This window comes from Micropterus dolomieu, linkage group LG07 (assembly GCF_021292245.1).
Source record: "Micropterus dolomieu isolate WLL.071019.BEF.003 ecotype Adirondacks linkage group LG07, ASM2129224v1, whole genome shotgun sequence".
In the NCBI taxonomy this organism is placed as follows: Eukaryota; Metazoa; Chordata; class Actinopteri; order Centrarchiformes; family Centrarchidae; genus Micropterus; species Micropterus dolomieu.
In genome coordinates, this window is record NC_060156.1 from 4,581,552 (window position 1) to 4,608,352 (window position 26,801).

The window sequence follows — 26,801 nt, forward strand, 5'->3', positions numbered from 1 at the left end:
GAGTCCAATGCGGAAGACCCTTAAACCTGCATTCTATTGAACATCCAGCAGGGGGCGACTCTTCTGGTCGCAAAAAGAAGTCCGGTTCATTTAGAAATAATGGTAACATGAGGCTACTTCTCACCTGATTTATTACCTCAGTAAATACTTTCCTGATGAGTTTATGGTCTCAATCTCTTGTTTCATGTTTTGTACATGATGTACATTTAGTAAATTATGGTCTCATTTAGAGGAAAATAGACCATAAAGTAGGGTATAATTCAGGGCGGGATTATATGTGATTGACAAGTCGTTACCATGGTGCTCCGTCAATCAGGCTAAAGTGACTTGTACCCACGGCACTGTGTAAATATAAGCGTCGTAGCGCCGTTGAAAAAGCTTATTGGGAGTTGGCTGTTCATTCATTCATTTTTCATTTTTCACATTTAGACTTAAGCCTGTTGTTTGCTAGACAAAATTATCATCCGGGTGAAAATGAGTTAAAGTAAATTACAGGTGCACCTAGCTAAGCAAGCTAGCTAACTCCACACAAGGCCGTTAGCTCCACTGTCTTGTCCAAATTTGGTCACGTCCGTTGCCGCAGGTTGAGCGAAAACTCAACATTGCGCCACCCTGTCGGCCAAACTCGAGTCTTCAAAACGGCAGTCCACAAACCAACGGGTGACGTCACGATGACTACGTCCACTTCTTATACAGTCTATGGTATAAACACACCTTGTATAACCTCTCTATATAACCAATATCTTTCTTACTACAGCCCCGTGCACATCACTTAAGCATGTAGCGAAATCCAGAGATTTATTCGATGAAGCGACAACTGCGGTTTGAGGGAAGGTTTTAGCGAACAGTCAATTCTTTAATAATGAAAACTTAAGGGATCCTAGTAAAACATTTGGTTATGTTCTGTGTTCAAGTTAAAAAATGTACATTGACTGCTTTATATTGAAAATATTTGCATTGTTATGGGCCAGTATCAGTCAGGCTCTATTGGACACTGCTAGTCACATAATCAAAACGCCACCAATGTATAATCACACTCATACTGACTATGTACACAACATGTCAGCATCAAATAATAATACCTAGGGTTATTGTTTATCCAAGAAGTACACAGAACTGATGTTACAGCATAGATACGTAAACACAACCCTGCCATTGTAACAATATGAAGTTAATCACTGTTCCTTATGCACCAAGTGCCATCTGTAGTTTGTACAGTGTAAAACAGATGTCACCGAGACAGAAAGCAGACTGACTGTGCTGGGTCGAATCTACACTCTCAGTGATAGCAGCCTCTGTTACAGCGTCGCCTCAATGACTACATTGTTTCTGCATCTGGTCAGCGCTTCCACTTCCAGGCTCTAAAACAAATGTGGTGTGCTTTGATACTGGATCCATCAACTCCTGGATGGAGTCAGATGGCTGGAAGCCAGTGTCCATGTACAGTACAATGTACTTTTGTATGACAGCAAAGGGTAAAAAAGAAATGTGAGAGAGAGTGAGAAACAGATCAACAGTGTGGCTGCCGAGTGGGAAAGAACCCAGGTACTCTTCCAGATGAATTCTTCACATAAATACATAAATACACGCTAATGTGTGATGCAGGGTTGCGAAGCACTCTGGCTACTGGATCATACAGAACATATGGGGTTGGAGCATTTGAAGAAAGAGAAGCCAAAGTACAGTAATAGAATTCTATTAAAACCCAGTTCAATATTTATAAAAATTTTAGAGTGCTGATGTTGATTTTCACATTAGACCACAGTCATGTGGAGACCAAATCAGCAGCTTTCCAAAAGCAACATTAGAGGGAAATGATTTATGAGGATGAGAATATGAGAAAAGGATAGGTGTTAGAAGGAACTTTTGAACAGGGGCCCAATTAAGGCATTCATGGTGTGAAGAGAGAGAGAGATGTGAGACATGTTGCTGAGGTGAAAGGGACATGGGCATGCCGGTGTTCTGGAAATAACAGGAAGTTAGTTATCGTAGTACACACAGCCCTAAGAGGAAATAAGGCAAAACCCTTTGCGCCTGCTTGCCCCAAGTTACGTTCTTCTCAGAGCCATAACTAAACAGACATGCATGATACAGTACACTTGTTTTAGATTCAGTGAGGCTGACACTTTCCAAGGATACCGTCTCTTTTAAGTTTTGTTTAGTACAGTAATCTAATGATAGTTGTACCCACAGGAAACAGGAACTGCTGATAGCTTATTCAGCATACCTTTAAAAAACAAACTAAATCACAATTTTGTATGAGCGGTGCCCAAATTGTCCGACTATCTCCGACCTCTGGTGGGAGATATTAATTGCAGGTAATCTTTAATTGGAATTTTTTGTTATTATTATTATAATGAAGCAGAGGGCGATCTCAGTTTTTACTGAAAATTATGTAATTTCTTTAATCATTTGAGGGGGCTGGAACTCAATAAATGCTTCACTAATAGAGTCCAAAGCAATGTGGGGAGCAGTTTTAATGGTCCTTACCTAATGTGCATCAGCCCAGCAGGTTTGCTATCAAAATTTCAACAGAACCTCCACATTGCTGACCAGAGGGTCAGCAGAGGCATTAAATATATAAGCCGAGAATTTCTCTGGTGCAGTATTTTGAGAGACTGACATTAAACACATTTTATGCAATGCTCTTCATTGCTCCTGATTGAGCATAAAATCTGAGGAGCATACACATACAGTACATACGGTGTGTGTGCATACAATACTATAAACTCGTGTGTGTCATCAGACAGGGAAAAAGTAAACAGATGAATGGCAAAGTAAACTCAAATCATGATACTGACTAGTCCAGCCACGTAGCAGATCTCAGCTTTATACATAACGCAGCTCTTTTTGTGACAGCATGACGCAACACCACCCAATCCTGAATTATAAGTCCCAGCTGAAGGACCAAAGGTCACCCTTCCAGCAGTTCCCATTTCTTTTTCATTCGTGCACTGCTCAGACGCACAAACAAACTGTTTGCTCATGACACAGATGAAATATTGCTGGCCTAGTTCCGGGTGGTACGAGGGTTAAATCATCAGAGGCAGCACAATGTACGTAGGGATGTGTACATTACCAATAGCTATTTTACGATTGATTTATCAAATGAATGCCATATACCTTGTGCTCTGGTGCAATAAAAGCCACACAAACAAATTTTAAACACTACGAGCAGAAGCAACGCACTGAAATGTATGTTAAAAATATACAACTGGAGTGTAGTCCAATGCCTCTCTTACTACCCAGTAGCAACACAGCACACGGTGACTGGATAAGTGTTAGCTATATTGCTAACACTGCACTAAATATTCATTACAATAATGGAGGGGAGGTGGAAGCAGGAGGGCAAGATACCACGGGGTGGGTTTCTAACCGCACAGGCTACCGGAAAGCTGCTGCCATTAACACTCACAAATATCAGGACAGGCAGAAGATAGGAAATTGGCTAAACATTCAACATTATAACTAAAGGAATTAACAGCAGGTTTGGCTGCCATGTCTGCATGCATGTTTTTGCAGTTTGATGATGTAAGCAAACAAATATGTGCTTAAATTGCCAAATGCAAAATATGTGTGTGTTTGGTGCTGATACAAACCACAGACATGCTGTCTGTGGTTAACAGTGTCTGCTGCACAGGAGGGTAGGATGAGGGAGCCAGTATGATACAGAGACAGGCAGAGCTGACAACATTATTTTACGGCTTTTTTATACTTTTTCTCCACCCTTGCCCTGGGAGAAATGAAAAAAAGTCCTTACTAAGACAGCATGGTGCCATTACCTGAGCGCCACTGGGCACAGCCTCCATGTAGCAACCTGTGGTGATCAGAATCTTCTCAAGGTGGCCGTCCTTCTCTACCTGACAGTTCCTTCCCCCTAGCACCCAGCAGGAAAATGGAGACTATTTAAGAAGAGCGCAAGGAGGACGTTAAATGTCTCTTCTTGTCAATAACACTGCCAGTGCCTGAGCTATCCCTGGCTCTCTGTGAAAAATAACTGCTACATGTCACTTTAAGTGTTTAACAAAAAGAAGACATCTGAAGAGCTATGCAAAGGGTTTAGTATAGCACTTCCATAAAGTTGACAGAAGTTGACAGGAGCAAAATTTACAAATAATGGTCAAAACTGATGCAAACGACGCCAAGACTAAAGCACTAGATCTTACACTTCCTATAATGCTACTTGAAAGAATATTTCAAAGTAACCCCGCCACCTGAAAAATACCCACGTTTTTCAAGCTCTCCATGCAAAGTTTGTAATAAAGGCTTACAGTTAAAAATGTTAAATCTCGATCTCAAGCTGAGATAAACCTGATGATGTCACAATGACATCATCAGGGTTATTGTTTTCAGACTTTAAAGCTCCTCTCAAGCCACGGCGGATATTACGCAATCATTTTCATGAGATGAATATTAAAGGGACACACATACATACGGTAAATGTATTGTACATAAATGCATTTCCATGCCCAATAATTAATCATCCTTACACAACAGAGCAAGGGTTTTGAGATTCAATCGAATGGGGGTAACTGAAGGAGACAGGCAAAGAGAGGCAAAGAGAGACAAAAAGAGAGGGAGGAAGAGTCCAGGATCCCTTGATATTTGGGCCATTCTAAAAATAGTCACACTGGAGCAGAGATATGAATTGTACTCCTCAAAGTCTTCAAAGAACAAAGGAAGAAATTAGAGAGCACAAACTGTGTATATTCACTTAAAGGTGAACACTAGGGGTGATGTGAGCTGGCATCAGGTGCAGGTATGAGTTACACCACTGTTTATGAACTCTGTCTCGTACTTAATATGAACCTTCTTCATTTCTGAATGACTGGTAACATTACTCCTCATTTGGCACACCGGTCACAGGAGTAATTCCAGGGTTGAAAGAGTCATGTGGTCAGCCCACTGTAGCTCAGACGCAATACCCCATTTGTTTGTTCTCTTATAGTACTTATGTCTCGTTTGGTCATACTCCCAGCAATATGTCCACAATGCGATCTGTCTGAAATGTTGGCCATTTAGGAATCCCACTGCTGCACCTGTAAGCGTGCCAGCTAAATGCCTGAAATATCACAGTTATGAACTCACCTTTCCACTGCGTAGTCAAGGGGAATGCTGTTTTATTTGCTAATCCTTTGCAGTCCACAAATGCCGCACACAGCAACTGCAGGAAAAAAAGTAGATCATTAATATATGCGTGATGAGGCACTATACATAACGTATTCTGGACTTGTTCATACAGTATAAGGTCACTATGTCCATATCTTAAAAATAAATATTACATAATAGCTAAGTGCATAAATGTGATATTTGAGGTTGTTGGAATTCTTCCTTCAAATATGCCATCAAAAAATATTTCATTCACTAATGGGAGTCTGGCTTCGAGTGATCCTGCAGGAAATCTGCCGTACTCAGTCGACAGGAACACCCTTCTTTTAACTGTAGTGCAGAAATAAAGTTTGACTGGTGTCACACACAGGGTGCATGAGTCCTTAAAAGGGAGCTGACGTATGAGTTTCTTCAGGAGATGTTGCACATTCAACCCCAAGCCGCAATAAAAAAGAATCAAGGCCAAGGATCTCTGCAGGCAGACGGTAGAATGTCACGAAGAACCACGACATAAGAAGAAAACGCTGGCCAACAACCTCCTGGCCCTGCCCCGGGCAACTGGACTCTATCCAGCACCAACCACAGCAATACCACAACAAAACAGCACTTAAAACAGAGTGGCAGTAAACAGCCAAGGCATCCACACAGACGTGGGAAAAGGGAGCAGATGTTGCCCCAATGTCTAGTCACATTAGCGACAGTGATGCCACTGTTACAGGCACAAGGACAGAGGGCTATCTTGAAAACAAAAAATGGAGGTGACACTGGCAAGGTTTATCATCGACTGAAGCTGAGTTGCCTGCTTCTAAATAAATTAATATCAAGTTACATGCCTCACACTACCCTACCAACTAACCAACCACGGAGAAAAAAGCTAAAGATACAAGTTCAGGCATCACAAGAATAGTATCAGTAGCACATTTGTAAGCTGTGTTATAAAAGGTTCTATATAAATAAGGTTTCTTACTATTTAATTACGATACCAGGCAACATACATGTGCAATAGAAGATCATATACACATATAATAATATATATTGTGAAAATCTCAGAACAAAATGTAAAACTTCATGATCCTACTCAAATATATTAGATTCTTCTTTAAGGTTAAACTTACATCGTCCACTCTAATAGAGCAGTTCCAGGCTGAAAAGAGTTGGCTTGTCCCTTTAAAAAAAAAAAGGCTAGCAGGGTGAGCGGTGCAGACCATATGGTATCTGCTTGGGCATATGGGCAACTTGGTTGGAAAACAAGACACTGGTAGCCTATTGCATCCTCCAATGTCCTGTGGATATGTGTGTGTGTGAGTGTGTGAGTGTGTGTCCATCATCTGTATTCAAGACATCCACCAAGGTGCTCTACAACTCTCTGAGCTGCCACAAGCATTTCCTGCACAAAAGTCACTCTCCGCAAAGTTAGCCTTAAAGGTCCAGTGTGTAATATTTAGGTGGATCGCATAATGAACTGTTATGTTTTTATAACCTTAGAATGAGCCATTTCTATGTACATACAATGCTGGTCCTCTTACATGGAAGTCACCATGTGGCGTCGCCGTGTTTCTACAGTAGCCCAATCTGACTGAATCTGAATTTCTCTACAGAGTGTGTTTCGTCACTACGTTGAATACGTACAAACAAAAAGAAGTAGTAGTAGTAGTCGTCTGGTTTGTTAGAATTAAGAAGAGAAGAGAAATTTAGACAAATGGAGGACCACATGTATTACTTACAATTGTACAACATGTTATCCTCTAATCGGTCTGGCTTTAGACCAGATTTTTCAAAATCCACAGCTCTTTTAAAGTTTGCTAATGATGTGTTCTCAGCATTTGACAAAGGCCAACACAGTGTAGCTATCTTTATTGACCTTTCTAAGGCCTTCGATATGGTAGATCACTACCTGCTGCTTGATAAGCTTTATTCCATTGGTTTGTATCAAAATGTCCTACTCTGGTTTAATGCTTATCTTCACGGGAAGCATCAGTGTGTTGTTTACCATGGTTTCCAGTCAGAATAATTAATGCTTGATAAGGGTGTCCCCCTAGGATCCACTTTGGGTCCCCACCTTTTTTCTATTTTCATTAATGGTTTATCCAAAATCTGCAAAAAATTGCTCAGTGCATCAGTATGCTGATGATACAGTTATTTACACCTCGAACTCAGATATATTACAAATTCAGAACTCCTTACAAGCGGATTTCAATTTGGTCCAAAACTGGCTTCACGTTAATAAATTGGTAATAATTAAGAAGAAGCCCTGTAACATGGTGTTCGGAACAAGGCATAATCGTCCGAGTACTTTACATCTGCATATTAACTTTTGGACTGAACTCAACTTCAAATTGCATATTGACTTCATTATAAAAAATATCTATGGCTATTTAAGTTCTATTTACTGATCAATACACTGTTTTACATTTCAAGTCAGGAAAATAATTATTTATCAGTTGATACTGCCGATTATAGATTATGCTGATATTATCTATTTGAACACCACTGACACCATTCTTAGGCCTCTTAATGTTGTTTTTAATTGTCTTTGAAGATTTTCATGAGGTGTCCATTTAACACTCATCAATGCTCTATTTACGAGTCGCTTAATTGGTTACAGCCTAAAGCAAGAAGGGAATTTCACTGGAGTTTATTTTCATATGTGTTTACTTTAACTGTCCTCCAAACTTTAAACAATTTTTAGTTCCTTGTAGAGTTCCATAATCACTCAGACAGATGTAACATCCCTTTTTTATTGTACCAAGAACTTTTACTGTAGCTGGACGGAAATCATTTCAATGTAAAGCACCATGTAATTGGAATAATCTTCATCCTACCCCAAGATCTATCAGCACATTTCACTACTTCTTGGCGTCTTTAGCTCTGTCTCTTAAAACAGGATGTTCATGTTATTAATACCATCAGGTATAGCTATGTTGGTTTTTTATACATTAGGCTTACACAAAGGGTAATTTATAACTTGAGTAGTTTTGGGGTTAAATGTTGGTTGATTTTCAATTGGTATAATTAAAGTTTTAGGATTGTTTTAACTTGTTGTTTTTCGTTGTATTAACTGAGGGTGTTGGGTGTGGGTGAGAGTGGGTGTGAGAGTTATCTGTATATGTGTATGTGTACTATATGTGGTTGTGTAATCTTCTGTTTTGTAATTGTTCATTATGTATTCGTGTTATAGGACCCCCTTGAAAATGAGATTCTGCCTCTCAAGGGGCTATCCTTCAATAAATTAAATTCAATTTAGCACAAGAGCCACCACATCTTCTTCTGCATGCTTGCAAAGCAAGGGGGTCACGGTGAGTGAGTCATTGGGTGCAATTCTCAACCCTTACCACTAGATGCCACTTAAACTTACACACTGAACCTTCAACCTGAAAGCCAAGTTTAGAAAAAGTGACCACAAGCATATTAGTCATACACATCTAAGCATACAGTGTGCACAGCTTAGGTTATATCAGGCTAGCCCTAAATGTCTAAATACTAGGGGTGTGAGATTAAATTGTGACAAGAATTGTCGTCAGGTAAAAAGCTGTCTTGCGAGACTCACGCAAATTACATTCATTTTCTCACGCAGTGAAATATAAATGTGTAACTGATGAGATAGACTCACAGAGTGAATCAACTCCGCCCAGCTGTGTGACACCAGCATACGCTGTGATAGTAATCTGCTGAACCTGCTCGTGTTGCGAGTCCAGACCTTTTTACATTCAGTCAACAGTCCAGACAGCTGTGACGAGTGGTAACGTAGCAAGTGTTGCAACATAAACATCTAAAAACTGAAGCGCATCCTGCTCTGTTTTGGACTGTGAGCTGCACTGGAAGTTAACGTTTAACTTGTGTGGATTTGTGGTGAGATTTCTGCCCGATCAAAAGTGTTTCATTTACTTTCAGTTTCACGTGCAACATGCAGTCCCAAACTGCTTCGGTCAAATGGTCTGAAGGGCATAACGTTACTACCAGCGGATCAAAAACATTATGCACAGCAGAGTAAAGGGCAGGTAGACTTTTCAATAATGATGACATTAGTCTGGTAATATTCTGCCTTTTCTCTGGACATGTCAGAGAACACAGATGGCCTACGTGGGAGAGATTCTGAATGTGCAGAAAGTTTTGACCATGAGCAGAAAATCTCCTGCAACACAGGAGCTATTAAAGTCCTGGAGTTTTTAACTAAATTAAAATTAAATAATTTATCATTAGGGTGAAAAGGTGCCACTGTCACATTTGAAGAAGTTACTTCAACAAACAAAGACACAACGATGAGGGAAGACCAAATCATGAATCAGCAGGGATGATATTAAATAAGTTGATCTAATAGAGAAACAGATCTGAAAGCGGCACAGAATGACTGAGAGCTGCACTGTACTATATTCTGTTATAGTTAGGCTATAGATTTTGAATCGTCACCTGCCACCTGAATTTTGTGTTTCTCTTTATATAAATAATTAAAACAATCACTATTAACTGGCACAGAAAAAATCATCAGAATGCAGGAAATAAAGTGTTTAATGCACAAATTTTTCCATATATTTTCCATATATTTCAGCATTAAAGATTTCTTAAAAATAGTGTTAAAATCTCGTCTCGTCTCGAGGGTCTCGTCACACCCCTACTAAATACTGTAGGTCAGTACTGTTTCCACACCAATGGCACATCTCAAAATAAACATAAATTCAAACACCACAGCTTCATGCTAAACCTACTGAATACAAGCCTAAAATCAAATGCAATACTCCTCACTTCTGCTCTTCATATTTAGAATAAGTTGGATCCGGATTGATGCATTGTAGATAAAACTGATAAAAATCTATAAAACTGTTCTCTTTTTATGTACGAACGGCCATGGAAGGATTCTCTGAATGCAAAATACCAATAAATGAGAAATGTCATTGTCACAGTATTATTACATTCATTTACCCTACACAGCATTTACCAGCTTTAAAATAATTAAATGTAGCAATGGTGTGCTGACAAAAGATCATCAAGAAGTCAGCAATGAAACAGGAGCATCTACATAGGTTTTTGTTGAAAGAGTTTACAATTTGTTACATAAATCTGTTGTAAGTTGCTATGCACCTTGTTTTCTCTCTCTCATGTCTTGTGACCAAGTAATGCAACAGAAGAGGAGGACAGGCTATGCTTGCACTCTCGCACCTTAGTCTCTAAGGATACAACTACTGCTCATTTTGCAGTGGTGAATACATCAATCTGCCACCGTCTGCTCTGGAGATTCTGTCTTGCCTTCTCCATGAACTATCCAGAGCAGAAGGTAGAAAGATCTGAGGGCTAGTGGTGAAAGCAGAGGTTGAATGTTGCTTGCTGTTAAACAATGAGAATGACTATAGAGAAACACAACACTGTATCAAACTGAAATCTCATCATAACACTGCATCAAGATGCATTATTTTGCTGAAATGAAGGGCAATAACTTGTATCCCAGAGCTGACCTTTGCCCCCCCCCCCCACAGGTGTAGCAGAGAATCTGCAATCATGAGGTTCATCCTGACAGACGTTTTCACTGTGATGCTAAGTCTGTAACAAAATCCTAAGCAGCTGCAGATCTTATTGAATGCAGCTCCTGATTCAGTGGTTTTTGCACAGACTCTGCATTCTGCCGCTGCAGTTCCAAATGAGCAGCCAAACACAGTGGCAGATGTCAATCGTGATACATGAAAGACAACAACTGGTGAGCAATTTAATGCTAATGAAGCAGGGACAAAATGCTTAGGTTGCTGGTTCTTTAATGGGCTTTGCACGTCATGGCGCATCTTAATTTGTGAAACCTGAAGACAAAACCGTTTTTGAGTCCCAACTGCTGTTAATGGAGCCTGCTCTAAGCTAATCCAAACTTTCATCACAGTGCAATTAACCCTGTTTCCAGAGACGCAAACAAAAGTTCAGCTGCATTTCTGACATGACATTTCCCAGAGGAAGAAACCCCAAACAGTGTTCAATGATCTGTGTTTCTTGTTTAATCCACTACTTAAGGAGGGATGCTGTTGCTACCAATAACAAAAAAGGTGCTATACTGGTTCAATGGGTTCATAATACATCCTCGGGCAGGGCTCGCTGTTGCCTGTCCCCAAGTCCCAGCTCAAGACTAAAAGTCTTGGCTTTTGCAGTCAGGGCCCCTCTGCTCTGGAACTCCCTTCCCCAGAACTTGAGGCTTGCATGATCGGGGACATCTTTTAAATTACTTCTGAAACCATATCTTTTTAAAAAAGCATTTTACTAATTTCTAGTTGTTACGGATTGGGATTGTTAATTTTTATTGATACTATTAGTGAGGCTGCTTAATGAACTGATTCTTTGATACCACTGCGAGTACTTTACTATTATTTGGTGATGGTTATTTGGTGAGACGTATTCAATGTGCGATAACATTGGTATATATTGATTTGACATATGACATGCGATAAATAAACAAATATTAGCTGTCTGGTTGTTTTTAAATTAATTATAGAATTAGAATTTTATATTTTAAATAGAACCAAATGTTGTTTCTAGAGCAGCAACATTAACGTTTACAACAGCAATGTCACTATTTAAAGTCAATGTCTGACATCACACGTTTAGAAAGAATGAAGAAACCATGTGCAGCTCATTTTATTTAAAATTTTTATGGCCTGTGTCCTGAAATGTTTAAAAATCTTTGTTGGATCTTGTAAAGCACTTTTTAACTTTGTTTTAATAAGTGCTGTATAAATCAAGTTTATAATTATTATTATTCTCAAATCATCTGCATTCTCAGTTCAAACTATGGTTGAGCCTCTCTTGTCTCTTATTTCTGCAAAGTTGAGAAAATAAAACAAACCCAATCTCAGTAAGATACTTTATTATTTCATGTTGCTTATTTACAGAAAGGTTTGCAGACCAAACTGACAGAAATGCAGGCAACGTCACACTCCTCTCTCCTGATTGGTGAAAGACTTTCAGTATCTTTACTGTCCGTGAAGTATTATCTTTATCTCATTCATATGTATCCAGTAATGTGCTTCATCTATCACCAACTAATAAAGCTCGTCATCCACGACAATAAATATTTCTGCAGCACTATTCAAGGTATTTCTAACTGAATGGTATTTGCTCTGTAAAGCTGCATTTATTTATGATCCTTTGTTTATGGTATCCTGTTACACTCTGGGCACTCCAGCTATCAAAAACAACCGAGTGACCGCCTTCTCCACCGCCCCCAGCCCTTTCCTAGCAGACAGTGTTATGGAGCTAGCAAGTGAATCATGGAGTGCACAAGTAAACAAAAACCAGGCTTCTATTGCAATTAATGATGAATGACAGTGTAAGCTGGCAGGCGACAATATCCTTTAATTTTACATGACCTTTTTTCCGTGGCCTCCGAGTGCCACTGGCAGTTATTCACTTTGGTTGGAATTACTTCTTGGGATCACCCTTTAAATGTTATTTGTTTTATTTATTACTGTATTACTTATCTCCTGTTGTTCTGCTTTCAAATCTCTCTGAAAGATGCTACAAATCTTAAACTTCAATCGATCAATAAACTGCAAACTACATCAAGACTGTGTGTCTAAATGATCCTAAAACTCTATTTGATAAGTGTGACGTATTTCAGCAGGTGAAACTGACGTGCCAGATGATGCTGTGATGGTGATAGATGACTGCAACAAACTTCAGCATGCTTAAGCATCATTATACAGATGGCGTGACAGCGGATGGCGTGATGTGTGGTGATGATCACTTCAAAAAAAAAAAAAACTCAAGTCAGGAATTAGGATGGAAGTCACAGACTGAGGAAGTTTGTGAGGGACAAGCGAATGACTCACTTCCTCAAAATACTGCTGCATAGGTATCTTTGGAAAATTAACATCTAGTCAGTCCAATGGAGCTGCTCAGCGGCCAATAGCAGAAAGCTATACATGTAGCAGCTGTGTGAATGTGAATTGTACAGGCAGCACTAAGAACAAGCGCGCACGGTCAGCAAACCTTCCCGGGTTAATGAAGTTTTTGAGATAAATGTAGCAGGATAAACCTCTCCAACCTTTCAATTAAAGGAATGTGATCAAAGCTGCCCTGTTAATGTCAAAATGTGACATGAATGCAATACTGACGCAACAGTAGTGTGAAATGTGATGTGTCAAGTGAGAGTCATAATGAAATACTTTAAGAACAACAAAGCACTAAGCCAAGTATTTTTATTTTATTTTAAAAGAATGAACCTTCCTGAGGCTAAAGTAAATGAGGGATTAAAAACTCTAACGCATGTATTTCTGTGTGTGTGTGTGTGTGTGTGTGTGTGTGTGTGTGTGTGTGTGTGTGTGTAGCCACTGCAGTTAGCACTCCAATGCCTATCTTGTTTCTTTTTCCTTCCCGACTGTCTATCCACATCCTTTCTTTTTCCCTAGCCATCTACTTTTCTTGCATACTCAAAAAAACTTTTGACTCTTTTGACACCTCTGTTGACAGTTTTGTGCATCTTGCCAGCACACGAGGCAGCAAAAGACACATTTCAGCGCAACCCCCACAAGGAGCTACAGTAGATTCAGTTTCAGCTGATCCTTGACTAAATTGGAAAAGCAGGCATTAATATTTAAGGCCAATAGTTAAAGGTGTGGACGAAGGATAAATCGTTTAAGCTTTGCTATTGCAAATAAGGCAAGTAAGGCCAACCCTGGAACACAAATTAAACCATTAAATGATTGATAATAGTTAAAACTCCCCAAAAGGTCCCTTTTTCATGACTAATCTTAAAGAGAAACAGACACTTACACTTGATGTTTTGCTGCTATATCCTTACTTAGTCTTGTGTGACCAGTAGCTTAATGTGGCTAATGTTAGGTGATACTATCAAACATTTGATATAGTTGCTTTACTTGTGCTACTTCTACTATGTTTTAGCATTTGCCCTCATCCTCTAAATGCATCTTATGGCCACATTGGTCCCACTGCTTAGAAAAAGTCACACAGAATAGCTTTAAAATTAGTTGGAAAAATAAAATAAATATCATAAAACATTTCATAATAAAAACTAAAAAACTGGTGCTCTGTCTGCACAACACAACTAGCTTTTCTGGCCAAAGAGCAAACAAACACCTCTTGCATTTCATGATCTTTGCTATACCAGCTACTGGTAATAACACCACGGTTGTCTTTAAAGTACAACTGTTCATAAATACTCTTCATATACAATTATCAGTCAAGAAAAATTGCGTCTGAGAGCTACTTTGCACAACTCAAATCTGACACGAGCTACCCATACTGTACACACACGCAAACACACCATCAGGCTGATCACGCCTCCGGCTTTAGAACACAGTATAGATTATGAGTCACAACCACTCATTAGAAGGGGGCTAAACAGAGCGGCTGCATTAAAAGAGGTCATTCTCAGCTGACTGACTCCATCACATACATTGTGACCCTGTGGTGTCACTGCGGGCAAACTGTGTGTGTGTGTATATGTGCGTGGGTATACATGTATATAAATGTTAACTGCAGAACAAGACCAATGTATTTTGCTTACAGCCCAGGCCATTAACTTAAAAAAATATCTGCACACCACTTCTCAGGAGTCCGAGTCTCCAGGCTCTTTAATTTATCAGAGTCGTGACTGTACGCTACACAGTTATCTGCACACACACACACATAACTCCACTCCAAGTGACTGAGGAGTGCACTCCATCATTGTTTAATACAACCAAGTTAATTTTGAGATACACACTGCAAAGTATTTCATGTGAAAGATATGTAAATGTAAATATGGCCATTTGTAACAAGTTCTTTTTTATTATGGCATAATTTGTAAAATAACTTTTTATTGAAGTCACATCCATGTGATGTAACACTGTTGAATAAAGAAAAACAAGATGTTCTCAGAACAAGACTAAGAGTCTACAGCTATGCTGGCAGGTCTGAGTGAGGCACAGTGGTGCTTTGAGCTAAATGCTAAGGGCAGCATTGCAACATGTTCACAATGACAATGCTAACATGCTGATGTTTAGCAGGTGTAATGTTTACCATGTTCACCATCTTAGTTTAGCATGTTAGCATGTAAACATTTGTTAATTACCGCTAAACACAAAGTACAGTTGAGGTTGACAGAAAAGTCATTAGTATTGCAGGCATTTGGTCATAAAGTATTGGACAAATTAAAATTGTGACCTGATGATGAAGCTTGAGTAAAAGTTAAGGGGCCACCAAAGATAAAAAAAAATTCATCCTGGAGGGGACACGAATGTCTATACCTGACTGCATCGCAATCAATCCAACAGTTATGATGGCGTTAAAGAAACAAGTCATGGGATCACAAAAGTTATGAGGATTCATACTGTGGGGTTAATGAATTCTGTATTAACTTCATGGCAATCCATCCAACAGATATCTCAGACTTGGTCAAAATGGCATACAAACTGACTGACGTTCCCATCTCTAGAGCCCCTAAGATTACCAAAAACAATGCCACTCTATGACAAGTTAAAACCAAAGCAGTAACCTTTTATGGTGAACTAGCATGGTATACACTTGACAAATACAACAGATGGGTTCAGTTAGTTAACATCCTCTGTGGCCTGGAGGGTTTAGCACTCGCTCTTCCTGCACCAGTACCACATGTAAACACAGACAAATGAGGTCCTGACCTAAATCAAATATAAAACAGACCAATTACCCTGAAATCTGGGCTCAATCTTTCAGCGTGTCTGAGAAAACATGGATTTTGTAATTAACAAAACCAGGAATACAAAGATAATGTGATTAAGGCAAGGTAGCAAGAAGAAGTTTGAATCTACCCATCAACCCACGCATTAGTCTGACTAAAAAACTTGACTCAATGATTTACTTTAACCTTGTTTAAAGTAGGGTAATTCATTCAGTACAATACGAACACATTGAATGTTGAAGGGCTGAAATCCCTTTAGAATGGCTTTTATTTGGACACATTTTATTACTGTCATCACTTTTTCCAGATGACACAATCCTCCAGTGTGTACATTACTCATGTCACTATGACAACCCATCAAACCGTATTCATAATGTTGTGTGACAGTAGTGAACACAGTAAATCAAGCTGGATATTAGCTGAGTGTACTTCATGATGAACAGGAGAGCTAAGGAGAGACAGGGTCACTTCTCAATTCAACAGTCACGAAAGGACGCAGCATGAGGAAGGAGGTATACTGTAAGCAGCTATGCTACGTACTTCTCTGCAGTAGACTGTGAGAAATAATGTTGCATAATGCAGTCAAGCTGTGAAACTACAGTACTTAGAGGACACATTTCTTTCTCTGTGCAAAACATCAAGTATCAATATTTGAACAATTTAATGTAATTCCAATTTAAAGTTGACGTATTATGCTCATTTCCAGGTCTATACTTCTATTCCAGGATTTAAAGTAGCTTTGCATGATTCGCAGCTCCTTTCTTAAATCCTTATTTATCTTATACTGGCCCTTTATGCAGCCCCATAGTTTAAAGTCTCAACTGAGTTTGGTAAAACTGTTTCATGTTTTATGGAGTTTTTAGACAGACAGATAGCTTTAAAGTAATAGCTTCCTGCTGCTAGCTGTAACACTAGCTGTTGTTAACTTGTTAGCTCAGTTAGCCGTGCAGCTATTAGCCATGTTAGCCCTGTTAGCTTAGCTGTCTCTGACTGTGATGGCACTGCTAGCACAGGAGCTTTGGACCGCCAGAGAGGTTTTCAGGCCCAGGCTGGGGCCTTGAGCTGAACTAACTAACTAACAAGAAACTAAGTAGCTTTCCTTCACAACCAAAAAAGCACTTTCAGCAAGACACATTGAAAAACAACAAAAAACCTGAAGATCAGTCCTGAGCACAGCAGTCTCACACAGCCAGAAGATCTCCATACTGTTTTTTAGCAGAAAGTGCTATGAGTAAAGCAGAGGAATCCAGAGACAGACTGCGCAGGTGGATGGTCAGGTCCCTATACTTTGAGGGCATACTGTGTCTGGATCAGATCATGAGCAAAAGGCTGTGTACGATCCGACATTGTGACATTATATATATGACAGAAAATAAAGGGTCCCCTTTAATAACAAATATTTTAGTCTGTGTATAAGAATACTAATTTCTGTGCTCACATTATGAAGGTTTGGGTACATCTACCTTCAAGACCCTGCAGGAGTTGTATTCATACTTGTCTCCTACCCACATCAATTTAAAGGAGGCAAGAGTTGCTTTTGATATCCTAAATCACAACTATTATTGTCAATGGCTTTCCTAAATGCTCAACTTTGGGTGGCTGCCAAATGCCAAGAGCATCAGTTCAGGGATTGAACGGTTTACTAAAGTTATAGGTCAGTACAAACGTCAGAGTAGAGGGCAGAGTTTAGCCGAGGGTTTTTTTCTTCCAAAAGGGTCAACCTGACAATGCCAATTCTAAAAACTTATTTTTTTGTGACTGGACGAACAATGAAACAATCTTTACTTTCCATGATGCAAGACATTCCAGGCAGCTATAAACACAGATATGGAATATGGAAACACAGAAGAATGACGTAAAGCTAATGGAAACCACATGATTTGAAAATCTGCAACCACAGTTACAATCATCATATTATATCAAACCTATCCCCAGCTGGACCACCCCAACCAACACTAGTAGAGCACGTTCTCTAACATCAGACAGCTGGTATACTTCAGCAAAGAAGCTGAAGAATAGAAGCTCAGTCTGGCTGCTGGGTTTTGCTATTGACCAAACATACTATGATTTCATTACAGGTTTAGGCAAATCTCATAACAAGACCAATAATCTACAGCCACGCTAGCAACCCTGTGAGGCTCTGCTTAGGCACAGCAGTGCTTTGAGCTAAATGCTAACACGTGCATGCTAACATGCTCACAATCACAACAGGCTAATGTTTACTAAGTATAATGTCTATGAAGATTCTCAGTCATCCAGGTCATAGTTATCCAACGAAGGTTAAAATGAAGGGCAACTGGACTTGGTTGAAGATACTGGAAGACGTTTCGTCCCTCATCCAAAGGACTTCTTCAGTTCTTCAGAAGAACTGATGAGGGACGAAACGTCTTCCAGTATCTTCAACCAAGTACAGTTGCCCTTCATTTTAACCTTCGTTGGATTACTAAGTATAATGTTTACCACATTCACCCTCTTAGTTTAATGTCCCAGCATGCCAACATTTGCCGATTAGAACTAAACACAAAGTAGAGTTCAGGCTGATGGGAATGTCATTAGGTTTCCTGGTATTCGGTCATAAAACGAAGTACTGGACAAATTGAAAGTTTGATCTGATGGCGGCACTAGATGAAATCTTTATGCTTTTTATTTAGTAATTATTTAAAGAAACTTATTTAAATTTATTGTTATATTGCTGTATTGTTTATTGATTTTGTTTGACTGTTTCTTCTTTTTCTTTCTTTTTCTCCTCTGCTGTTTCCTGTTGTCCCCGTGTTTGTGCCCCCCACCCCAATTTCTGTCCGGCTCAATGACAAAACAATACATGATTAAATAAATAACAAACAGACAAAAGAGTATATTACTATCTTGTTAAAGTAAAATCGGTCTGGCACAACATGGTATCCAGCTCCTCATACTGCATATCAGTATATATATTTCAGTATTGGCGTGTAAGTGGTGGGCCAGCAACAACTGGCCGATACACCATGCTAGCTCTAGGGATGGCATCTTAAATAAAATAAAATAAATGAAGAAATTAAAAGTTTGCCCAAGGGCTGCACAATTAGTTGAAATATTATTTTTTGGCCAAGTGCAATAGCCAAATCGCAGAAGCTGCGATTTTTTTGATGAAGGTAAAATGTGTGACATTATAATGAAGTACTGTAGCGCTGCAGAGATGCCCAGGCCTACAAATCCTGTTCTCCAGGTGTAAGAAAACATGCATGTTTGGTACAGATCCCAATAAATGTCACATCTTCATGATTTTAATAGTTTTTTCAGTGTAAATGTAAATTGTGATTCTTTTTACCATATCGTGCAGCCCTGGTTTCTACATTTTCTTTAAAGCTGGTGCCAAATAAATTAACTTATTATTCTGATTTGTTCAGATGCTCAAGGCAGTAAGAGGGATTTTTGTCATCTACATGCAAAGCTGGGAGATGTGCGACAGTGTAGAGCATGGTGCCAGCTGAACATATGGAAACCAGTAAGGGAGAAGGAGCTGCGTTTTGGCGTGGCTGTGGTGACGCATGTCTGGGAGACTTGACTATTTTAAACGTGCTTCCATTTACAACCCAGCCCCACCCTCGCCTTCCTTGCCAACTACATTGGCCACCAATTAGTGACAAAGACTCTCTTTACTAGCGTCCTGCACCCAGTCAACAACAAACCGTTTGTTATTGTCAGCAGCTTTAATGGGATTTCACAATTGGCAGCTATAGAAATGTTTTTTTCCAAAATGTGCCAGGACAGGATATAGAGAAAGACCTGCAGGTGAGAAGATAAGAGCATAACCAGTGTATATAGGCCACCCATAAGGTATGCCAAAGGCTAGTAATGAATAATGCAGAAACACATTTACAAAAATAAATGTGAATGTGCACTTTGAGTTCAGGGGTAAGAGAAGAGGGCAGAGGAATTGAAACAAAAAGAGGTACTACGATGAACTGCAAATGGGTGGATCAGATTGATGTAGATTTAATGAGAGATTTAAGTTTGGAGATATTGTATGTGTGTGTGCCTGTGTCCACTCTTTGACCCTGCAGAATTCTCACAGAGATAATTCCCTAAAGTACATGTAACGCAGCGGGTTTTCCTGAGCCATCACCTTTTTCCCCCCCTCCTCTCTTCCTTTCTCATTCATTTGATGTGCTACCTACTAATCTTTCTTGGGCTGTCGACCTCACAGAGACAGAGGACACACTCAACCATTCACCATTCAGCCATAGCTACTCATTCACATAGCAGAGAAAGCTTTCCTTGTTCAGTGTGCTTAAGTGATTGCCGGTGTGTGTGTGTGTGTGTGTGTGTGTGTGTGTGTGTGTGTGTGTAATTTGCAGCATGATATCAGAATCACCAGCTGCTGAGGAAAGAGTTCTACATCTAATCCATTGTGGTACTGAATTACAATTCTGTGCTGTACTCTACTCAGCTATTTTTTGCAACCCATGAATGGGAACTCAGTGATTCAGCAATGTCTGTTGATGATTCAATAGCTTAAAGGGGAATTGTCACCCATTTTTAAAAGCAAAACGTGTTTCCCCCAACCACTCTAGTAACTGCCAGATCTGGCTGGAGCAGGTCACATGACTTCTTACCTTGAATGCTTATGTGGCATGCTCCATACAATGCAGTACAAGATCAAAAGGAGATGGCAATGGCATTATGAAGGCAAACTGAAATCTCATGTCCCGGGGAGCTAAATGGTTTTGACATACTTTTTTTTTTTTCAAAAGAAATCAGCAAGTTCCACTAATGTTCTATTTAGCAAGTATTTCACTGCTATACTGTATGTGCACAGACAAACAGGCATCTCCTGCCATCACCAAGGTTAACATTTATTTTTAGATTGTTTACCCCAAATGTTGCATCCTACAGTGTCTGAATTTGGAAATGCGCGAAACGGAGCCCCTTCTGCCTGAGTCCTGAGTCATTCCCTTGGAGCCACATTTTTGTTTGTTGTCATCGTTCTGGTTGATGCACCATATGTGCACTCATTTTCATCCCTTGCCATAAAGTGTGGCTAAAAGCAAAGTCAAATTGGTGGCTGTTTGTGAAACTAAATACACTTTTACAAAACAGTAAATGGAAATGATTTAAGCCATGTGGATGGAGACACTCAAGCTTAATGTTTGTTTATAACCTGAAAATGGTGCATTGAAAAATGGGACCAAGGTACAAAAGCAACTTGTGATCGGACACAACTAGGGCTGGTAATTCTGGCTCTGACAATTACACAAATGTCTTGCCTATAATTACAACGCTCTTCAGAGTTAAGAGAAAGAGTAAGCAGCTAGTCATGGCTAGAGTTTCAATGCCAGCAGGGAAACTCCAGATTAGAAAGGTCAATCAGCAATGCTTTGGTGCCCTTGAATGAAACTCTTTATACTAGATGCTACAGAGGAGCATTTAGATGAGGGGGGAAAAAATGTTCATATGTTTGTTGCTCAGTGGCTCTGTGTACTAGAAGTACATTATTATATGAATGGAGTTTCTGAAAATGAGCATGCACATGGTATAAGAATGTTTTAAACCCTTCTTCTATTATGGCCACAGGCTTTTGTAAATCCCAACATGCAATGGTAAAAGTCATCATCCCTCCAAGTGCTTTTAAAGTCCAGTCAACCGTGTCAGAGATATCACTTGTGACACATGGCCAAACAATGGAGAAAAGCCTTGGGCCAATTGATTTAATTGTTCAAATGCCAGGATGGAGTGGGGAAAAAAACAGTCCACACAGGTTTAATTAAAACATAATCAATAAGATAACATGCCTAAACAAATGAGTAAAAAAAAAACAAGTGTCATGAAAAAAAATGCTGTGATATGACTATAATATAACCAACTACTGGAAGAAGGAAGATGAAAGTTTTAAAACAAAAGAGGCAAGGAGAAGAGAGGCAAGTTAAACTGCAGGTGACTGAGCCCTCAGGTACAATAAGCCACTGCAGTGCCAGCTGTACACGTCACTTATGTCCGGTCCCCATAATCAAGGCATGTTCCCTAGCTGTGGGGATGTGACACAGGGACCACCAATTAATTGACAATGCAAGAATGTGTAGTGCCTTGAGTGCAATCACAAACGTGATCATTAAATCAATATCAATTAGGCCTAGTGAAATGCACGGTTCACCCTCCGCCAGGAGCCGATCACGTCCAGAACTTTAATTTGTGCCTCAAAGCTGCATTTCTGCTCTCAGCTCCATGAAAGAACATATTTAACATGGCTGTTAACAGTATCAATAAAAGTTGCTCTTCGGATCAGGTTGCTGGGAATCATGAGCCGAGTTTATAGGCTATGTCTGGGTAAATGAGACTCTCTGAGAATAATTCAAATTAAGCTACACTTGGTTGTCTATTGTTTCTTGCTGAGCCATTACAAGTGGTATAGTTAAGAGGGTAATTAAAAAGCAGAATACCAAAATGGAGCTCTTGGATGTACAATTGTACAGTAATGTATAAATATGAATTTAGTTACCATAAGGAAATAACTAAGTAGTTAAATGTTATTGCACCTTCAAACAGAAGAGCATTGGATCACTTAATTTTCCTCTTTTAGAAAAATAAAAGACACATAAAACATTAGAAAGGGTCCTCTGGTTCTGGTCTGTTAGCCGTTACAGTACCTGTCTATGTCTTCCTCTGTTCTGGGTCTAAATAACACCAAACCAACGGAAATCTTCTACCAGAAGTTAAATCAGCGATTTAACATCTGGGAGAAGCAAGTGTGAAACCTGCCTTTCTGTTGAAGACTGCTTTTAGACGGCAAAAATGGGGAGAGTTGGTCAGGGCAAGAGAGAGACAGATTAGACAACATTAGCCTTTCTCATCTTCAGTATTTCGTAAAACCTATATAGCGATTAAAAACTACTTTGATGACCAAAACAGTGCAGGAGTACTGAAGTTCTCTGCGCACTGGGACAACAACAAAACAGCTTCTTTTTCTCCACACGATGTCACTTCTGTTCCTCAGCTGCTTACCACTTGTGTTTTCCGGACATTTTGCAGCTTACAGCAGGCCTGGGAAACTGAATAATGACCGAAACATCTAAATAGATTTATTGTTTGTTTTTTTTTCTTCAAATAGTTCAGTAGCAGAAAACACACATCCTTTTGGGGACACATTTAATGCGGTCCTGTATCAGGTGTTAATTTACAGCACTGCATACAAATTGACTGAACTGCAGCTGTGCTTATTTACATCATCAGTCCTACTACTATAAATACCCCGCTGAACTGACAACATGTGGCGGTATTAAAATATTGCAGCCATGGTGGTGATTTGATTTTGCAAAAGGAACCCCCCTTGTGTGTTTTTTTCTTGCCTGACAAGCTCTTCATTTTACAGCTGAATGAGTCTGTGAGTCTCTCTCTCAGACAAGAGCTTGTCCAAAAACCCGCAGAGTCTTGGGGAGTTTTTAAACCTGCATTTTTTACCACTGTTTAGTCATATTCTGGTTCAGTTACCCCCTTGGTAAAATTTTTGGTTTGGGCAGATCTGAATATATCAATCGTACTCAACGAGTGCACTGAGGCCCTTCAGAGTAGAGGTTTCCTAGATGATGCTTTATCAGGTTAAAGGGACAGGTGCATGCCGCTGTTCTAGAAACAGTGTGTGTTCTAGTTATTGTAGTTTGGCCCGTTGATTTGACACGCTCATCATCATAGTGATCAGTTGATGCTGCATCAGCTCATGGGTGCAAATAAGGGATTTAAAGCTTTAAGCACCCAATTATCACACATTGCATTAAATTCTCTGACTCCATGGCCACATTATGCTTACTGTTAATATCCCAAAAGACCCCAAACTATGGGAACTATACTTTCAAAACTTAATATGATTATGCCCCAAACAGAGGTAAGACAAATAATAAATACAGGAGCGATAATATCCATTACCCATTATGCAAATCCCATAGTTTAGGACTCTGAAAACGTCCTGCTTTAGAGGAGGCGGTCTCGGTTTGCCTTCTGGCTCCCGTAGCCAGGTGCGCTTTGCATATGGAGATGCAGATGAGAAAAACGACATTTCTCGCAGCTAGCCAGAAAACGAATCGGGTTCTAGGAACATAGTATTTTGCCTCTGGATATTTGGGCAGATAGGACGTTTGTCAGTACCTTTTTCCTGTTCTCACTCCTGCCCCCAGACACATCTGACCAATGAGCTGTGTGAACGTTCTCGAATGGCTTTTAATGATGCATTTTGGTTTGCTTGGACTTTTTTCCTGTGTGAAAAGAAACCAAACCAAGGGGAAAAAGGCAACAAGCTTACCAACTCATCTGTTCATTCAAACCAGAGCCAACAAACGATAGGTTTGATAATGCCCTTGATGGGACAGATCTCTGGTTGTATATGAAGAGAAAAAAGGCATACTGTGCTTTTTCTTTCACCCCCACAGCAGTGGTAACAATGCCGAACCGCAATGAACTCTAAAAGTTGCCTCAAGGACACAAAACTCACACCAGTCTCCTGACCAGACATGCTCTGCCACACCTCTGATTCACTGGCTTAAAACAAATCTATCACCACGCAGTAACCAGCTCACTGATGACAGGACATATAACTGTCACTGTAATCAATCAAAAGCTTTTGTCTTGGAGTTTATGATGGCTAAATTGAAAGGGTCATGTTTGACTGCAAGAGATGCCTTCAAACAGAAATGCAGACACACACACACACACGCACACACACACACACACGCACACGCACAGACGAGGCCCAGTTCATTGGCTGACTAACCACAATCCCATTTGTCTCTGCCACTGAGCGATCAAACATTGGCCTCATAAATCATAAAAGCTGTCATCATTGTCTGTGCTCCTGTTAGCTGCCCACAGACTGCAAAAGAGTGGAGGGAAAATTAATATTAGAAGAGTCATTGAGCTGTGGACACAAGTCAGACCTCAGCCAGAGTCATCAAGATAAATATTTAATCCTCTGTGGTCTTTTCACCAACACAGCAGAACTTAACTTCATTCAGACATGTGTCAGAGGTCTGGAAAAACAATGTGAACAACATGCCAAATGTCAAAAGTGTAAATACAAAACTCTGTGTATTGCCATTGTGGAGGGAAAAAAAAATAAAGTTATTGATGACAGTAACTTCCAACACGTGACCAAATGTTATGGCAGGAGAATTTCATTATTTAACTAACATAATAATTTGTGCTTCATTCACGACACATTCAATGTGCACAGACCAGTGGCTGCAAGTGACACACTTTCTCTGCTAGGCTCTATGTTTCTCTGGGCACATTTCCACGAAAAGTTAGTAAGCAAATAAATTTGCAGCAATAGTTCATCCTTGTCATGGTCATACATAAGCAGGGCAGCAAACATGACCTTTTCCTCTGCAACATTCTCCAGCTTGTCCTGGGGATCTCTCTGACCTGAGCCATGTAATCCCTCCGATGCATTATTACAATAGGATTGTTTTCCTCCTGTATTCTGATGTATACTTTGCACAAGTAGATGATTTGTACACGGATTAAGGATGAGGATTACGGCTCATATACATGATTATTTGGGCATTTCCTTTCGCTAATGACAGACTGCATGGTGCGTTCGTCCAAACTATTATAATCCTGATTCACAAAGGTTTGCAAGAGGGTATAAACATATCAGTGGACTGCAAGATTCATGAATTCCATATTCCTCATTCCTTTTTCTTTCCCACTGCTCAGTTTTAAGAAACAGAGCCAAACTGTTTATTATTATGTTCTTACATGGTTTAGTACTGTTGCTAAAATAATTTGGAGCTGTTTGTAATATACCTGATTGATAAACTGTAATTGATATCTGTTCCAACTGATGGTCGCAAGTCTGTTCCAAGATTTTACTCAACCCAGGAAGATGAATAGATTCCCATCCTCATTTAACAGTGCATGCAATAGATACAGCAGCTTTTGTCTATCAGACAAAATCCCCCACTTTTCGCAATTCATCAACATGGACGACATTGCATCTTGGCGGAAATTCTGTCTTCATTCTTGGCATTAAATCCTCATAACAATCCATCTCACAAAAACATCTTTTAAGAATATGTGGGCATGGTTTTAAAAAGCACCGTGTGTCCTCCAGAACCGCATGCCGTCACGTTGTTGAACTATTGAAGCAGTGACGCATGGAGGAGATGGGATGAACAAGATGAGTGAGGCCTGCCGGAGGCACAGGTTAAAGCTAGAGCTATGCCCTTGACATCTATATTAGGAGTAATCCTCCATGTAAAAAGGTCACTCTAACCCCTCAGTTGGTTCAAGTTGAGCGATGAAGACAGGGTTAAATGGACGACAAATGGCTCAGTTCAACTGAAGTTTTAGCTACAGTTGAACTCAAGCATGTTACTATATGACATAACATAAAATATAGCAGGTTAGTGCTGAATTCATAGGATGCTCTGGTTGATATTACAGCCTAATAATTTGACGTCAGTAGCTGTTTTTTCATCAGCTACACTGGCGTGATGCACATATGGGCTTACAATATCTGAATAATAAGACATGAGCTCCCCTAAAAACATGATTTGAGAAATTTTGGGGGTTTTACAAATATTGACAGTATGCCTTTTTGCCATTAATTTTTACATTTCTGTATCATCATAGATCATAGGTAAAATCAAGAGCATCGGGCTTCATCCAGCCAGAGGGAACGATCACCGACCATCTGCAGGCGCCTGGTCACTCCGCAATCCCTGGCCCTGTATGTTCCAGCGCCCCACTCCCTCTCCGGTACCTACAATGGGTTGTGGCGCTAGTACAACCGGCATGCTGTGAACGGTTCATGATTGTTCCAACTGGATGAATTTTATGCATGATCCAGGCACTACTGCAGCTGCAGGCTCTCCGCAGCGCCACGCAGCTTTCTAAATTCTTCCATCTCACAGAGAAAAGAAAGGCCAAGTCGAAACAGTGTAGAGAGGCTGCCACAGCTGTTGTGTGGAGCCTAATTGTAGCAAAATGGCTACATAAAATAATAATATTAATAATAATAATAATAAGTGATATTTTCACATTCAGCCCCAGGCCAGCGATGAATGATTCAGCAGGAGGAAACAGAATTAAATTA

At 39.8% G+C, this 26,801-nt stretch overlaps 1 protein-coding gene across 5 annotated transcripts in view; it reads right to left on the bottom strand.

The window, feature by feature from the left end:
* adarb1b (adenosine deaminase RNA specific B1b) overlaps positions 1 to 26,801 on the bottom strand; it is a 123,036-nt gene that overhangs the window by 68,174 nt on the left and 28,061 nt on the right. For 4 of the 5 annotated variants that reach the window (XM_046054079.1, XM_046054077.1, XM_046054078.1 and 1 more), the window contains one exon: positions 5,089 to 5,164. The exons of the other annotated variant lie outside the window; for it this stretch is intronic. The gene's annotated coding sequence lies outside the window, so the exon portion shown is untranslated. The remainder of the gene's footprint in view (positions 1 to 5,088; positions 5,165 to 26,801) is intronic. 5 annotated transcript variants of the gene reach the window in all.